Source organism: Pseudorca crassidens, chromosome 10 (assembly GCF_039906515.1).
Source record: "Pseudorca crassidens isolate mPseCra1 chromosome 10, mPseCra1.hap1, whole genome shotgun sequence".
Classification (NCBI taxonomy): domain Eukaryota; kingdom Metazoa; phylum Chordata; class Mammalia; order Artiodactyla; family Delphinidae; genus Pseudorca; species Pseudorca crassidens.
Genome location: NC_090305.1, coordinates 53,167,995 through 53,182,527, shown reverse-complemented (window position 1 = coordinate 53,182,527; position 14,533 = coordinate 53,167,995).

Sequence of the window (14,533 nt, the reverse complement as noted above, 5' to 3'; positions counted from 1 at the left end):
TTACTGTGATTGCGCCCCTCCTACCGTCTCATTGTGGCTTCTCCTTTGTCTTTGGATGTGGGGTATCTTTTTTGGTGAGTTCCAGTGTCTTCCTGTCGATGATTGTCTAGCAGCTAGTTGTGATTCTGGTGTTCTTGCAAGAGGGAGTGAGAGCACGTCCTTCCACTCCGCCATCTTGGTTCCTCTCGAGTAAGCTTTTCTTGCCAGACAAAATAGTAAAAGCTTAACTCTGGGATGAGCTCTTCTGTCTCTTTGAACCACTGCCCCAGTAGATAGGCCACTGTGGTGTGGCCACACACTAAATATGTCATAACAACTTGCTGATGTTATGGTTAGTCCTAGAATCTGCATCAGCTATCCAGTCAGCCGACTACAATTTACTGAGTCCTTACTGGATGCTAGGCCCTGGACCTACTTGGGAGACAGAAGTGAAAAACCTACTCCTTGCACTGAAGACATCCACTGTCTGTTACCTAAAAATAGTGCCTCTTGTTCCTCCCCTGAGGACACCAGATGATGGGCTGCTCCTGGTTGGACACTATGTCAGTTATTAAATCCTCACAGGAAACCTGAAATTCAGGGGTGAACTTGTTTATTTTTTGATCCCTTTGCTTCTCTTTCTGTGATGATCTCCTTCTTTCCCAATTTTGGATTAGCCAGATAGGAGAGCGATTTGGCGGCTCCGTTCAAAAAAGGATAGTGAGATAGGAAACCTGTAGTGCCTCGCCAGGAGAGGGAACTATTCCACCCGTCCTCAGGGACCTTAGTAGGGTCATGGGTCACTCAGTATCTGGGTTTTCCCAGACCCCTGCACATTCTTGTCAGGGGCTTGTGACCACGCCCCCAGGCTGTAATTGGTATGGTTAAAGGCACCAGCAGAGGTGAAGTGACTTTGGGGCCAGTAGTTTTGCTCTTACCAAGCCCAGGTGCTCAGCTGCCTGGTGGGCCCTGCCAGTGAGTCTCAGCAGCTTCCCGGCTGCACTCACCTTGGACACGTGAATATTTTCTTCACTTCCTGGCTACCATCCTTGGGCACGCTTTCAGTAGAAATGGAGCCTTAGTTAGAGCTTCTGAGTTCTGAGCCTGTTTTGCCTTCCTTCTCTGGCTCCATTTCTTAATCACCAGGGTCCTAACCTTTTCACTGTTGCCACTTACTCGCTCTCACAGAAGCCTCTGACGTTATTTACATCTAGATCTCGATAGATAGAGCTATGTAGATATTTACTTTAAATGTTGTGGTTACCAAACTGTTGTTTGCATCATAATTAATTCCCTAGAAATTCTGTTAAAAATGTAGAAGTCAGAGCCTCATCCTCAATCTGCTAAGTGAGAATCTTTTGGTATGGCTATTTTTAAAAATGTATTATTTAAAAAAACATTCTTGCCAAATAATTTTGCTGCTTCAATGTTAGAGAATCACTACTTTAGTTAACCCCCTGTTGCTGGTTTCTCGATGCCCCGTCATATCTATTTCACTCACTCTGAAAAGGTGTTTCAGACATCAGCAAACAGGCGGGTAACACTGAGGTCGTCGATGAAATGAAGTGGATGTGGGTATAAAAGAAGAAGTTGAAAAAAATTAGCAAGGCTGTTGACACCACTGAGGGTGAGGCATTCAGTAGGGGCTCTATGTATAGTATCTCATTCAGTCTCTTCTAAATATCTCTTTAAAAAGTAAGTGAAATTGTCCCCATTTACAGACGGGGAAATGGATCTCAGAGAGGTTAAGTAATTTGACTGATGTAAAACAGACAGGATATGGTGAAGGAAATTTTCAAATCCTGGTCTTTTCGTTTTCCCCAAAGCCTGCATTACTCTGGTTCAGAAATATACCATGGGAGCTGGAGGCATTGAAGGCCAGCTCTGCTGGCATTTCCTTTGGTTTCCTAGGCTACAGTCCATACCAATGGTCCGTGAAATGTAAGGAAACATCCATACCCCTTTCCCCTCCCCCAATAAAGAGTTCTGTGGTCAAATAATTTTTGTAAATGCCACTTTCCATAGCCTGGTCTCAGAGCATGATCGTAAATTAACATATTGAAGACCTAAAAATCCCCTGCAGTGAAGATAACTTAGGTCAAGCCCATTTTCACGTGAATCTCACAGTCACAATGTTATATTTCCAAGAAACACTGCTTTAACTTATGCGGGAAAGATAATACATACATTTGGGGGAACATCAGCCTGGCACATAGGGAGTCTCATTTGAAGGGAATACGAGAGAAATAGAAGGAAAAGGACAGAAAGCCAAAGGGAAGAACCATTTGCTGTGTCCTCCTCTGAAAAGAGGAAAATGACACCAAGGCTACCAAATGGGCCATAAAACCTTCCCACCATCTCCTCTGCAGTCCTTAGGGATGGAGCATGTGGGTTCACCGAATCTCCATTACATAAGCCACGAAGCTGCTCACTGAGTCCCTATTACAATGATAAACCAGGAAGGAGTGCCTTCTCAGTAGAGTAGCTAATGCTGCTCAGACTACACTGCAATGATCTATCATGAGCCTGATTTTCTGGGTCGTAGAGCCAAGTAGTAGGTAATAGGCTCTCCCTCCACTTCCTGGATCTTTGGGTGTTTGCCTTCAGCGAATACACCTCAAGATACAATTTTCAATTAAAAAACAGGGAAGTGTATTGGATTAATTCATCATGGCTGGTTTTCCACCTGGAGCAAAACAGACTTTCTAAACTACCCATCTGAGACTGCATGGGAAATGGCACAAAACCCGGGCTGGAGTTTTCACAGGGTGATGGCTCACTGGTGGTCTGAAACCGAGGGCCCAGGAGGAGCCTGGGGAAGGGCAGGGCAAAGTCTGGGCTTCTGCCAGCCGTCTCCTGGGCTAACAGGACTGCCCTGTTGTTGCTGGGCTGTTTTATCTGCCGATTTTATTGTGTACTGCTGGAGGATTTTGAGTTGAAAATGCTATGTGGTTAATTATACAGCTAATGAGCTCTGGGGAGTTTGCTTTCAGAGTCTCTTACTCCAGGTGATGACGGGAAGAAGCATCATATATCACATAACATCTTCTGCCCTTGGGGAGTGAGTTAGAGTCAGATTTTTGAAAGGTGGCACATTCATAAGAAGAGCATCTGGAGTTCTTAGATTTCTTGCATCCAGGTGCATCATTTGTGCCTTTTCTCTCTTTCTGGAAAGGTTCATTGTGGGGAGTGTGTTTCCCTGCCTGGTTATGCTCTTCTGCACAGCATAGATGTACCTGAAGGTGAGAAAAGAGGTGATATTCTACCAGCATCACTTCTTTCAGGCTCTGATGGGTCCTGCAAGCCTTCAGAAGTCCTAAGGCCATCCATGTGTCTGCATCCCACAAGACACATTAAATGTAATTCACCTTTTAGACATTATTAGGAAGCTGCCAGATGAGTTCTCCACAATAAATGAGAAACGAAAACGCTGGAAGGCTTGACGGGAAGGAAACTGAGAATCCCACACAGGAATGGGTGCAGGGAAGCTCTGAGCTGACAGCTGTGCCTCAGAGCTGCAAGGCAGGAGGACAAAAGACTCAGGGGAAAGTCTGAAAAATAAAAGTAGAACTGATAGATCACCAGGTAAGTTTCCTTATGGTGTAGAAAAACTAGCAATAACTATAGAGAAAATGAAGTAAATGAAAAAATAAGGCAGTTATTAAATCCAGATAAAATGAAAAGGAAGAAGAAGGAAAGGAAAAAGAAGAAAGGAAACGTTGGTAGTGTACTACTTGGTTTGGCAGCAAACAAGAATTACATAGCTATAATATTATAACAGAAGTATATTGAGATGAAGGATGTGTGAGTGGAGGGGTGGAGGTTATAAGAAAGCTAAATATTTATCTGGCTTTATAGATCATCAGTAAATAAATTCTAAACTGGCAGATGAAGAAATAGCAATAAAATATATGTTTTCGGTTAACCATGAAAAACAGAAATACAAAATAATAATTAAACTAGGCAAAAATTGTTTTTAATGAATTTTTTATTGAAGTATAGTTGATTTACAATGTTGTGTTAGTTTATACTGTACAGTAAAGTGACTCAGTTATACATATATATGGTTTTATCACATTTATCACATTCATCACCATTATGGTTTTATCACAGGATATTTAATACAGTTCTCTGGCTATAGAGTAGGACCTTGTTGTTTATCCATTCTATATATAAAAGCTCACATCTGCTAACACCAGCCTCCCACTCCTCCCCCTTTGGCATCCACCAGTCTGTTCACTATTACCATGATTCTGTTTCTGTTTCATAGGTAGGTTCATTTGTGTCATATTTAAAATTCCACATATAAGTGATATCATATGGTATTTGTCTTTCTCTTTCTACTTCACTTAGTATGATAATTTCTAGTTGGATCCATGTTGTTAGAAATGGCATTATTTCGTTCTTTTTTATGGCTGAGTAGTATTCCATTTATATATGTACCACATCTTCTTTATCCATTCATTTGTCGATGGCTATTCAGATTGTTTCCATGTCTTGGCTGTTGTAAATAGTGATGCTATGAACATAGGGGTGCATGTATCTTTTTGAATTATAGTTTTGCCTGGATATATGCCCAGGAGTGCAATTGCTGGATCATATGGTAATTCTGTTTTCAGTTTTCTGAGGAACTTCCATACTGTTTTCCATAGTGGCTGCATCAACTTACATTCCCGCCAACAGTGTAGGAGGGTTCCCTATTCTCCACACCCTCTCCAGCATTTATTCATAGACTTTTTAATGATGGCCATGCTGACCAGTGTGAGGTGGTACCTCATTGTAGTTTTGATTTCCATTTCTCTAATAATTAGCAATGTTGAGCACCTTTTCATGTGCCTATCGGCCATCTATATTTCTTCTTTGGAAAAATGTCTATTTAGGTCTTCTGCTTATTTTTCAATTGGGTTGTTTGTTTTTTTGTTACTGAGTTAGGCAAAAGTTTTTATTTCTCTCTTTCTCAATGTAGCTATCCAGTACAGATTTGGGGTGATAGCCTTGCTCCCTAAAATCCTCAGTTACCCAGTCTCCTTTTATATGTATTGTTGTTCTCATTGGACAGGCTTTTATTCCCAAGTTAACCTCATGGTTCAGTGTAGCTGCTTAGGTTCCAGCCATTATGTCTGCATTCCATTCATCAAGAAGGAAGAAGAAATGAAGAAGAAAGCAGTCAAAGGATTTGTTTCAGATGTCTTTTAAGGAAGGTTCTTGAAAGTTACTCATAATGGTTTATTCATATCCCTTTAGCCAGGATTTTGCACAACTATATGTAATGACATAGGGGAGCTTGAAAGTATATATTTTTATTCTGGAAATCATAAGCTCAGCTAAAAATTGGAATATGTATTCCTATGGAAGATAGGGAGAATGAATATGGGGGAACTAGCTATTTCTTCATTCTTCTTTATTTATTCATATTATTTAGACACGTGGGAGTAAATTCCAGAAGAAATGTCTGAATTTACTGAAATTAGTTATTGGTTGGAGAATGAGCCTTTTGGATGGGGAGGAGTGGTACATGTTATTGCTGTATTTTGTTATAAATTTTTAGTACCACTATCTCTTAACTTTTAAAAATTATGTGCATGTATTATACTGATAGAATACATAAGTTGAAAGAAATCATAGAGTCCCTGACATGTGGATATGACAGCAGACAATGCAGGTTGAGAGGACATATCTCTCCATTTTTGCCTCATATTTATCCCCTGCTTATTTCTAAATACACAGTGAACCTGGTATTTTTAAGCTTCCTCACAAACTGAAAAATTAGGATTCCAAATTACAGAGGGATAATAATTGGGCTTATAAGTTCTTCCCTCTACCTACTCCATTTTTCTTGTTTTCCTATGAACACAAAGAAAATCTTCCCAGTGGACATGAAAAGCAGTAGTGACGGCAGTAAACCAGGGACACATCTCAGAAGCTTAAGGAAGGTCTGTTTACTTCCGGGGTATTAGACATCTCCTTTTGGGAAGTCAAGCATCTTTCTACTGTGGCTTTTCTCTTAATTCATAGCCTCTTAAAATGTAAGAAACAGTGAAGCTTAATCTGGAGATTCTATTTTGGCCAGCTCAGATAATAGCTCATGTCAAATTTTATCCTCTTAACTTCTCTGCTGGTAAAAATTTTCCCCTTTTCAAATTCATATACACCCCTGACTTAGAGAATGTCCAGTCAATTCCAGCTTTCCTCTCTCCATGAATGGAAGTGCATTTCACGAAGGCTCAATTCATCTGCTGTGTGAAAATGATCCATAGCTACACAGAAGAAAATAAAATGCTGAGATGAGCCACACAGTACCAGTGCCGAGAAGGAGCCTGAAGGATAATAATCAAAATGGTATCAATATTATTATTATCAGCTTGTTTAATAATAATGTAATTGAAGTTCAATTTACTGTAGTTTGATAGGCTTTTATATAGGTCTTCTCTGATGTTCAACAACTTTACAAGGCAGATATCATCTTCATCGTCCCGACTCTTGAGATGTGTCATATCTACACCAGGGATTAACAGTGAATTAGTGGGGTTTGGGTTTCAACTCAGGACTGTCTGACTTTAAAGCCTATGCCCTTTGAATAGCACCCGACTCTGAATTGTTCATGGCCACCTTATCCTAGGTCCAGCAGTCCAGCATTTTCTGAACATCTACTTTGTCTTAAGCACCCAACTAGTTTCAATGAAGAACACATAGCTGGACCACACAGAAGTTACCCTGTAGAATCATATCATCTACATACAAAAATCACAGTTGCAAATGCAAGCTCATACATAGTAATTTACCCAGGATATTCTTGAATTTTGTCTCTTATCCCAGAATAATTATTAATGGTACTCCCTTTCTCTCTTCTAACTGCCCTGGTTTGAGTGATGAACTATATGTGGTTATTGTAGCACATGCTGGCCATGCCCTATCCACATCCTATCGCTCTCACCATCTCGGTGTTCACATTGGACTTTCCGCTTCCAGCACCTGCGTTGCTTTCATTTGGAGCGTTCTCTTGCCACTGGCCTTGCTGATAGGCCGGAGGTGCTGGGGAGTCAACTCCAGGCGCAACAGCTCTGCAACAATAACTGATGATAGTCGGTGTATCAATGCACCAACTCCCTCGCCCTGGGTAGGATAACTGAGGTGCGTGTCCTGTCCTGGCTGCCCCCTCCCCCACAGGATTGAGGTCCAGCTGTCTCATGGTAACTGGCTTGGTCTGCACCTTTTATTGACTGCTCTTTCTCCCCTGTCCCTCTTCTCCACTCCCCTATAGCCTTTCCTGTAGCTTTCAAATAATGTATTTGCCTTCGGATTCTTGTCTGAGCATATCCTTGTGACAGTAATTCAAACTAAAGCAGCCCTGTTATCTACAGAAACGTTGAGGATTGGGTGGGTGGTTTGATTTAAAGTCCAACCTTCACAGGTGATGTGAGACTTGAACTTGACCCTGACGTTTGGATGTGATTTAGGTAACAGTGTGGGGAGGGGATGACAACACAGGTGAAGGTGGCCGGATGTGCAAGGGAGGCAGATGATGGAAAGGGTGCAGAGTGGGGCTGAACTTTGGTTCTATGAGATGAGGCATCGGTTAGTGGGGATCAGGGGGCTGCCCATGGTGTTTGATCAGGACACACTCTTTTTGGAAGCCACGTCTGGCAGTGAGCAGGCAGATAGGGTGAGAAAGTAGAGAGCTGAGTCAGAGAAGCCAGTGGGGAAAATATTGCTGTGACCCAAATAGGAGGAGGCAACACTGAACCCAGAGTGGAGGGAAAATGTGGTGAAAAGGGTGGTGATGAGTCACTTCGAAGGAGAATCCGTTTTAATTAGTGGCTGACGAGCTACGAAGGTCAAAGCACTGGATGAGTCAATGGTGACAGTTCTGTGGGCCCACAAGCCACCCCTGCTCCTCAGGCCACGAGCAGCACAGGTGACAGGCTGATGAGTGAGAGACCCAAAGCGCTCAAATGCTAAAGGCCATGCTGAGCACCCTTTGAATGGTGGCTACGATCTAGAGTGTACTTTTATTTTTTTATTTTACTTTTTTTTGCAGTACGCGGGCCTCTTACTGCTGTGGCCTCTCCCGTTGCGGAGCACAGGCTCCGGACGCGCAGGCTCAGCAGCCATGGCTCACGGGCCCAGCCGCTCCGCGGCATGTGGGATCTTCCCGGACCGGGGCACGAACCGGTGTCCCCCGCATCGGCAGGCAGACTCTCAACCACTGCGCCACCAGGGAAGCCCCTAGAGTGTACTTTTCTTTAATTAAATGAATCAGTGGTGAAGAGCTCAAGCTGGGGTCAGACTGAACAGGGCTCTTAGTCCTGTTTCTCAGGTGTGTGGCCTCGAGTGAGTTTGGTAACATCCTGAGCCTCAGTTTTCTCAGCTTTTTAAGAGTGTTTCCTTTATGCTGGCACTTTGAGGACTTTATGAGATAATGCCTGAGAATAGTCATCACAGGGTGGGAAGTGCTCAGAAAGTGATGCTGTGAGGGAGGAAAAAGATTGTCCCTTGACTCCTCTAGGTTCTTGGCTGAGTCACCTCCCCACAATAAAAGGGAGATTTAAAGGAGAAAATAAATTTAATTTAATATTGTATGTACAGGGACCCCAACGATAGAAGACCCAAAGTAGTGACCAAACTAGGCAGCTTTTATACCGTTTAGATAAAGAAACAATAAATCTGTGAAGAATCGACAAGATAAAAAAGTTTGGGTTCGGGGTAGTAAATTGATAAAGAAGCAACAAGCTTTGTTTATACAGCCTCTTAGCCCTGAATTCCCTGCCTCTGGTGATAAGGATGCCTTTACCCTCCTGGTACAGAGAAGGTGCCTTACACATGGGAGATTTATTTCCTGCTTTCAGGGGGACAAAGGATGGTCAGAGTTCTCTTGCATCAGCTGTTTCTTAAGTAACTTTAATTTAAAATAATCAATATGCTAAACTGGCACATTTTTAGGTGGCCTTCCCTGAACCCGATCAATGCCAATTATTCTTATCGAGGTAAAGTGAACTTTCCCACCCTCACAATGGCTGTAAGAAAGAGGACTATTAAAGTAAAAAAAAAAAAAAAACAACTATATCTGTATCTAATTAGCTATCTATATTTTTATCTATATTGCAGGGGAGGAAAAATAATTTTTCCCTCTACCCTTCTAGGTTCTTGGCTGAGACACCCCTGTAATAAAAGACAGGTTAACAGGTGAAAAACAAGCAGAAGTTTAATGACCTTTACACCTCCTGATACATGGGAGGGACCCAGGAAAACTGAGTAACTCCCCCCGAAATGGCCCAAGTCACCACCTTAAATACCATCTCCAGCTAAAGACAAAAGAACATGTTGGGAGGTGAAGAGCCAGTTCTGGGAGGTGACCAGGAAAAGCACAGTGAACAAGGGTGAGGTTGTTATGCAGATTTAAGTCCTTGCCTTCCCCATTGATAAGAGTCTTTGGAGATTTAGAACCATCCTCTTCCTAGAACAGCGAGGGAGACACCCTCACAAGTAGAGATTTCCCTTATAGATGTAAATGTCTCTTATAAAAGGGCAACATCTATGCAGTTTTCAGCGCTTCACTTGTGTCTGCTGTTTCTTAAAAATGACCAGCCTAAAATAATCCTCATGCCAAAGAGACACAATTTGGGTGGTTATATTCTGCTCACCTTGAATATCTCTGTCTCTATCTCTGTCTCTATCTCCATCTCCATCTCTGTCTAAGGCCCAGAAACAGATAATATTGTTCCGGATTCTGTGGGAAGCTCAGCATTAGGGCTGTGGATGAAGAAATAGTCTTCTTAGCTCCAGACAATTTTTTCATCTCTAGATAGCTGCAGTATTGGGTAATTTCTATTCTATTCTTTGTGCCAGAGATCTTATCCCATTTCATGGATGGCTGTAGGTCAACAAATAGGTCTATTTTTGTTCTTCAAAAGGCTCCCAAACACCATTCATTTCAAATATAAGTCACCGCCCACCTTGCCTCCCTTCCAGCCTCCATCCTTGCCATGAAAATGCTCTCCACACACAGAGCTCAGTGGGGAGGGGGGCGACAAAATTCCTAACACAGACCTGAGCTAAACAGGCACGTTGTCCCACAGGGGAACCATGAGCAAGGAATGCAATCCCTTCCGTTCTGTTCTGAAGGCAGTGCTGGCTGAGCCTTCCAAATCAGTGCTTCAGAAAGTGGTTATTTAGTTTGAAAGGGCTCTGGATGGACCAGGATGCCCCATGTGGCATTTTTCTTGAACTTTCTGGGTGTGCCTGAGGCGTTCTGTTCATCCAGGAACGTTCCCAAGGTCAGCCATGCACTGGGCCACCTCTCCCAACCTCACACCTGCGAAGGCACCATTGCCCCAGCTGTTCCTTGTCACACTGCAGTGATTTTAGTGAGGCTGGACGTGGCACACGGGCCCACATTCCCCTCTGGTCCTCAGAGGTGGCCACGGTGCTGGAGCTCAAACCGACCTCCTGTGACTAGAGTCTCCCAGAGGCCAAACTCCAGGACTGCTGGTGCTCAACAGAAGTCCCCCAGTGCTGGAAAGGCCTCTCCTAGATCTTCTCAGTATCAAAATGGCGAAAGTCTGAATGGACCTCTTATCTCTGCTTTCAGGGACTTAGTCCCTCTACTGAGCTGGGGAACAAGGGATCTCATTAATTCACCCCATCTGGCTTCTCCAGAGAAAAGCAAACTCCATCAGAGGATGCAGAAGCCAGGGGTCAGGGGGGTTGGTTCCAGACAGAGGATGGGAAGTTTGGAGAGGAGGAGATATATATCTTTTAATAAAGGCTGAAATGTTAATTTGCAAAAGAGAAAAAAAAATCATTTTCTTTCATTTGGGTGCCAGCAGTGGGTAATTATAAAATGGAATGATTTGAGAATTAGGTTTCCTTCTTTAGAAATTACTGGAAAACTACTGAATGTAGAGGCACACTTTGGCCGGGGGAGCATAGGAAGTCACCTTGAAGTGGCATTTGCTCTGGACATCAAGGTTTTGAGGTAACCTGGTGCAGCATTTACTACTGGTGCCCCCATATCCCTTTACAAGGCTGGCGTGCCCACCCCCAGCTGCTGTGGATGGTGGTTGCTAATGGCTCACAGCTGCCCCCTTCTCCAGAGATGGTCTCTCCTTGGCTGATACTGTCACACACAGAGATGGTGGGTGATCACACCTCCCACCCCTGCCCCATCCCCACCAGGCAGCCCATGGTGAGGAATGACCGTTACCAAGGGTCTAAAAGCCCAGACCCCACTTCCACACAGGACAGCTCTGCTTTACTTTCCAGAGCTCACTGTGGGATCGATTGAAAAAAACCACATCTTTGCTTAAACTTTTCATCTGCCTCATCCTGTATCCTTCATTCCCCTGCAGGTTTCACCTGAGAGTTCTCCCTCACTAAATCACATGCCCAAGAATCCCTGCCTCAGGCTCTGCTTCTGCAGAACCCAGCCTAAGACATTGGCTTATCTGGGACGTGAGCAGAGAGCCCGTTGGCTTTGTCAGAGACAGTGTGAAGAGGCCACCCTCCTGTCTCTCCCCAATGATGCCCTCTGAGCAGATGCCATCTTAATTGTGGGCACATAGATGCTCCTTCTAGAATAAGGCTCTTTTAGTTGCTGAGTATGATCCTTGAACATAAAAAATTGAAAGCAAAAATTCTTCACTGCCTGTGCTCTGGATTTCAGTTGGACTTCTTCATAAAAAAGCCTTAGTCATGTGGGAAGCTGCTGCATAGCACAAGGAGATCAATTTGATGCTTTGTGATGACCTAGAGGGGTGGGATAGGGAGGGTGGGAGGGAGGCTCAAGAGGGAGGGGATATGGGGATATATGTATATGTATAGCTGATTCACTTTATTGTACAGCAGAAACTAACACAGCATTGTAAAGCATTTATTCTCCAATAAAGATGTGGGGAAAAAATAAAAATAAAGGCTTAGTCAGTACAGCATGGGATTCTTAGAAGTTTCCTACTAATTAGAAAATGACTTTCCTCCCCATAACGCACTTATACAATGATCTAGCTACTCTAGAAAATTACAACTTTGATGTTCATTCTGTGTTTCGATTCTTTCTGCCAACATCATGACTTTGAAACTCTTGAGTTCCTCTTGGAGCTAATTATCATAGTTTCTATAAGTGGATTAGAATGCCCTTTCCTTTCCAAAAAAGAAAAAATCTATTCATATAAACGTTCCAAAGAATGAAAGCTTTTGACTTCATGTTTTGGGGCTTTTATTGAGTGGTTTGATTTAACACCAGTGGGAGGGAGCTTGAGCACGCGGATAGGGAATCATGACAGAAATGCGTAAGGGTAAGGGCAGTGGCTTTCTCCAGTGTGTTTTGTCCACTCTGTACTATTCTATCTCCTGGTCTAAAGGGAATGTCTGGGATTAGGTTCCTTCTGTGGAGGCACACCCTGAGATACTTACACTAAAAAAATTATTCATGTCTCATACAATATTTAGGATGTACTAATACTAAAAACAATTTGTTCTTTATCTGAAATGTAAATTTAACTGGGAGTCCTGCATTTTTCTGACAGTCTCAGGCCCAGCACCTCCAGCCCAGGGCTTATGGAAATGTGGCAGAAGCCACTCTGCGTCCCCCGAGTTAGTAACCCAGCCCCACCCCCTCCTGTCTGTATAATGAGACCACTAGGGAGAAGAAGGTCATTGTTGGCAGCCTTGTGGAGAGAGCATCGTGGGGAGTGAGAAGTTTCCCCTCCCTCCCCACAGAGGAGGGAGGAGGGATGTTTTTCTGTCTAAAGGAAGGAAGGTGTAGAGTTCTTAAGAGCACTCGTATAGATTGAGTTATTGCTCTGCAAGAAGAGGAGATTTTTATTCTCAGGTAGTTATCTGCTTGGGCAGTGGCTTTGCTGATGAGTCTCTGTACTCGCTGAGCAGGGGGCACAGAGCCAGGAGGCACAGGAAGGGGGGCAGGGAAGCTGACGGCAGTTCCACCATTTGGCAAAGATGAGCCCATAATAGGTAGAGGGGATGCTGCACAAGCTACGTGAACTTAGGCTGGTTTCCTGATACACTGCCCCAGGGACCCTGGCAGCAGAGGCCATGAGGCTGGGAGCGGGGGCTCTAGTAGGGCGGAGATGGAGCTGGACCCCCACTTCAGGGAACTTCAGGGAACTGTGGGAGGAACTTCAGGGTTCTGTGAAGAACATCACCCCTGTGCTTGTAAGCACTTGGAGACCTGACACATTGTCTTGAGGTCTTGAGGGCCAGAAGGTGAAGGCCAGAGAAGCCGCCATGGCCAACAACACAGGGTGGGTCTCTGAGGTCAGGGAAGTGATGATCCTTCTGCTCCTCCTCCTGCCTTCTCCTTCTGTTCCTCAATCCAAGAACCTCAGAAGAGGTGGAACCTAGGAGGGAGGGAGGTGGAATGTGTAAAGCATACCCCCTCCCCCACCACATACATGTGCTCCGTGCCTTCAGCCACCAGTCTAACGGAGGGTGGGGGCTGGAGAGCTCTGAAGTGCACACGAGATCGAAATTTAAGACTGGTTCAGACCAATTTTAACAATGAAAATTGACTAAATAGTTTGGACTCTCCCCAAGATGTTGTTAAGAGACAGAAAATGTGGATTTGATAAAGTGGGGATAAAAGCAGAGATGGGAAAAAATAGAACACTTTTATGTCTCTACTCTGATGAGGAAAGGCACTTAATAAACCAATCCCATCTAGCAAAGTGGAGTCCAAGAAATGTAGAAGTTCCCTGGTGATGTGACAGCTGGGGTCCCAGACTGGCCACCCAGGGAGGGGATGTGGTCTGGTTGCCCTCACCCGCCAACAGAGTGTGGTGAGAGGGCGAGGCTGAGAGGCACCCCTACCACTCTGGAGAAGCCTCAAGAATTCTCCTTCCTGAAGATGCACAGCTGAGCCCAGCCGGCACCGGCACCAAGGGAACAGGGAAGGGAGGGGTCTCCTGAGACCACATCTCAGACTGAGATGGGGTCTAGATTTGGATTTGAAAGTATGTGAGTGACAACTATATGAATGTGGGTGACTTTTAAAATGAAATTGCAAATGGCTTCTCATAACCATAAAAGTTTAAGTTGGTAAACTGCACCAGTTATCATTCAAATCATCTCTCTTTGATATTGGAAATTTTCCAGCTTATATTTAACATGGCTATGAGCATATGTGTATATAAATGCCTGCACGTAAAAATGCTGTTAGCAGGGTGGATTCTGCAGTTCTCTTCCAGTTCTGATTGCATCCTTATGAATTAAAGTTCCAAGGTGCAAACGCAGCCGACAGCTGTGCTGGTGATGTATGAGGCAGGGCTGGACCCAGTTCACATTTCCAAGGTTGCATTTGCTCTTAGGGGCTTAGTGAGCTAAGAACTTGCACATGTCGGTGAAATGGGAGCCCTGACACATGGTTGCTGCTTGGAAGTGGATCTGATTAAGGAGCAGGCCCTGCTTTTCCATCGTCAATTCCAGTCCTGGCTCTAAGCACCACTTTCTTCAGCCCCAGTGCTTTACTTTTCTTGCTGCAGAAGCTGTCAGAGCCTTTTTTTCCTTCTTACTAATCCATGATTTACAAGGGTGGGTAATCATA